Consider the following 4,134-nt stretch of genomic DNA (forward strand, 5'->3'; position numbering starts at 1 on the left):
AACTTGACTTTGGAGTTGATTAATAGGAAACCCTTGAGTTGGAATACTCAAGAGTTAACTTATAATTGGAAGTTGTTGGCTGGCTCTCTAGTCACTAACGTTAATCCTTCCCAAGGGAGAGGATTAGGACTCGTGAATTGAAGTGGGCTCAACTACTTGACTTTCCTTTATTCGGTAAAGGTTAACTAAGTAGAAACAACAACCTATTACCATTAATCGTGGGAAAATCCAACAAGGATAGAACTTTCGATTAATCTTCTCCTAGTCAAGGATTTTTATCTTAATTAAATAAAACCTCTCGTTAATTTTCATTGCTTTAATTTATAATCATTTACTTTCCATTCTCCAACTCTAAAATTTCTCAGAAACCCCTTGATCAATAAATAGCACTCTCTTAGCAACTCGTTGGGAGACGACCTAGGAATTCTACTCCCAGAATTTTATTCTTAAATTGTGACAACCCTTTTTAAATTGATACGCGGAATTTTTGTCGGTTAAGAACTGTACTTGCAACGTTGATTTCCATTATAAATTCTTAATTGGCAATTTTTCGCACGTAAATTTTTGGCACCATTGCCGGAAAGTTGCAACAGTGTGCTAAGTTATTGGTTAGTGTAAATATTTCTAAATTTACATATTTGCATATTTTATTTTATTTTATTACCCCAAGCTCTATGTTTCTTTCATTGACTGACGCGTTCATTACCGGATCCGTGCTTACCTGCGTTTGACCCCGAGATTCAAAGAACTATCTCACGTATAAGGCGAGCTCGGTGTTGGTTAGCCTCTGAGGGTGGTGAAGTGGTTACTACCAATTCACCAGTTTTATCTGAGGGCGAATCTGAAGTGCCATTTGAGGAAGAAACAGGCTCCTCTTCTATTAATTCTGTTGATTTATGCGCAGGTGGTGGACGAAATTGTGATCCATATTCTTTTGTATTTGTATGAAATCATTATTATGGCACCAGTTGAATTCACAACTCCGTTCAACTAACCAGCAAGTGTACTGGGTCGTCTAAGTAATAAACCTTACGCGAGTAAGGGTCGATCCCACAGAGATTGTTGGTATGAAGCAAGCTATGGTCACCTTGTAAATCTCAGTTAGGCAGATTAAATAGTTTTGGTTTTCGAAAATCAATAATAAAAAGAAAATAAAAGGGATAGAAATACTTATGTAAATCAATAGTGGGAATTTCAGATAAGCGTATGGAGATGCTGTGCTCCTCTTGAAACTCTACTTCACTACTCTCTCTTCCAATCCTTCTTACTCCTTTCCATGGCAAGCTGTATGTAGGGCTTCACTATCATCAATGGCTACTTTCAATCCTCTCGGGAAAATGGTCCTATGGCGCTGTCACTGCACGGCTAATCGTCTGGAGGCATCACCCTTGGTTGATAGCAACAGTGCCAAAAACTTGGTGGACGAAATTGTGATCCATATTCTTTTGTATTTGTATGAAATCATTATTATGGCACCAGTTGAATTCACAACTCCGTTCAACTAACCAGCAAGTGTACTGGGTCGTCCAAGTAATAAACCTTACGCGAGTAAGGGTCGATCCCACAGAGATTATTGGTATGAAGCAAGCTATGGTCACCTTGTAAATCTCAGTTAGGCAGATTAAATAGTTTTGGTTTTTGAAAATCAATAATAAAAAGAAAATAAAAGGGATAGAAATACTTATGTAAATCAATAGTGGGAATTTCAGATAAGCGTATGGAGATGCTGTGCTCCTCTTGAAACTCTACTTCACTACTCTCTCTTCCAATCCTTCTTACTCCTTTCCATGGCAAGCTGTATGTAGGGCTTCACTATCATCAATGGCTACTTTCAATCCTCTCGGGAAAATGGTCCTATGCGCTGTCACTGCACGGCTAATCGTCTGGAGGCATCACCCTTGGTTGATAGCTACATCCCATCCTCTCAGTGAAAATGTTCCAAATGCTCTGTCACAGCACGGCTAATCATCTGTCGGTTCTCAATCAGGTTGGAATAGAATCCATTGATTCTTTTGCGTCTGTCACTAACGCCCAGCCTTCAGGAGTTTGAAGCTCGTCACAGTCATTCAATACCGGAATCCTACTCGGAATACCACAGACAAGGTTAGACTTTTCAGATTCCAAGGATCCTACTCGGAATACCACAGACAAGGTTAGACTTTCTGGATCCTCATGAATGCCGCCATCCATCTAGCTTATACCACGAAGATTCTGTTGGGGTAGAACGGAAGTGGTTGTCAATCACGCGCGTTCATAGGTGAGAATGATGATGAGTGTCACGGATCATCACATTCATCAAAGTAAGTGCAACGTATATCTTGGAATAAGAATAAAAGAGAATTGAATAGAAAGGAATAGTAATTGTATTGAAACTTGAGGTACAGCAGAGCTCCACACCCTTAATCTATGGTGTGCAGAAACTCCACTGTTGAAAATACATAAGTAAAAGGTTCAGGCATGGCCGAGAGGCCAGCCTCCTCGAAAGTGATCAAAAGACCGAATGGTCAAGAGATATCTAATACATTAGTTAAATGTTCTATTTATAATAAACTAGCTCCTAGGGTTTACATGAGTAAGTAATTGATGCATAAATCCACTTCCGGGGCCCACTTGGTGTATGTTTGGGCTGAGCTTGATCTATCCACGAGCTGAGCCTTTTCTTGGAGTTGAACTCCAAGTTATGACGTGTTTTGGGCGTTCAACTCCGGATCATGACGTTTTTCTGGCGTTTAACTCCAGACAGCAGCATGTACTTGGCGTTCAACGCCAAGTTACGTCGTCAATTTCCGAATAAAATATGAACTATTATATATTGCTGGAAAGCCCTGGATGTCTACTTTCCAACGCCGTTGAGAACGCGCAAATTGGAGTTCTGTAGCTCCAGAAAATTCATTTTGCGTGCAGGGAGGTCAGATTCCAACAGCATCAGCAGTCCTTTTGTCAGCCTTTTTCAGAGTTTTGCTCAAGTCCCTCAATTTCAGCCAGATTTTACCTGAAATCACAGAAAAACACACAAACTCATAGTAAAGTCCAGAAATGTGAATTTAACATAAAAACTAATGAAAATATCCCTAAAAGTAGCTTGAACATACTAAAAACTACCTAAAAATAATGCCAAAAAGCGTATAAATTATCCGCTCATCACAACACCCAACTTAAATTGTTGCTTGTCCCCAAGCAACTGAAAATCAATTAGGATAAAAAGAAGAGAATATACTATAAATTCCATAATATCAATGAATATTAATTATAATTAGATGAGCGGGACTTGTAGCTTTTTGCTTCTGAACAGTTTTGGCATCTCACTTTTTCCTTTGAAGTTTAGAATGATTGGCTTCTCTAGGAACTTAGAATTTCGGATAGTGTTATTGAATTTCCTAGTTAAGCATGTTGATTCTTGAACACAGCTACTTTTATGAGTCTTGGCCGTGGCCCTAAGCACTTTGTTGTCTAGTATTACCACCGGATACATAAATGCCACAGACACATGACTGGGTGAACCTTTTCAGATTGTGACTCAGCTTTGCTAGAGTCCCCAGTTAGAGGTGTCCAGAGCTCTTAAGCACACTCTTCTTGCTTTGGATCACGACTTTAACCACTCAGTCTCAAGCTTTTCACTTGGACCTTCATGACACAAGCACATGGTTAGGGACAGTTTGATTTAGCCGCTTAGGCTTGGATTTAATTTCCTTGGGCCCTCCTATCCATTGATGCTCAAAGCCTTAGATCCTTTTTACCCTTGCCTTTTGGTTTTAAGGGCTATTGGCTTTTTCTACTGCTCCTTCTCTCTTTTTTTTTTTTCGCAAGCTTTCTTTTTCACTGCTTTTTCTTGCTTCAAGAATCAATTTCATGATTTTTCAGATCCTCAATAACATTTCTCTTTGTTCATCATTCTTTCAGGAGCCAACAATTTTAACATTCATAAACAACAAGATCAAAAATATGCACTGTTCAAGCATTCATTCAGAAAACAAAAAGTGTTGTCACCACATCAATATAATTAAATTAAATTCAAGGATAAATTCGAAATTCATGTACTTCTTGTTCTTTTGAATTAAAACATTTTTCTTTTAAGAGAGGTGAAGGATTAATGGAATTTATTCATAGCTTTAAGGCATGGTTACATACTAATGA

Source organism: Arachis stenosperma, chromosome 6 (assembly GCF_014773155.1).
Source record: "Arachis stenosperma cultivar V10309 chromosome 6, arast.V10309.gnm1.PFL2, whole genome shotgun sequence".
In the NCBI taxonomy this organism is placed as follows: Eukaryota; Viridiplantae; Streptophyta; class Magnoliopsida; order Fabales; family Fabaceae; genus Arachis; species Arachis stenosperma.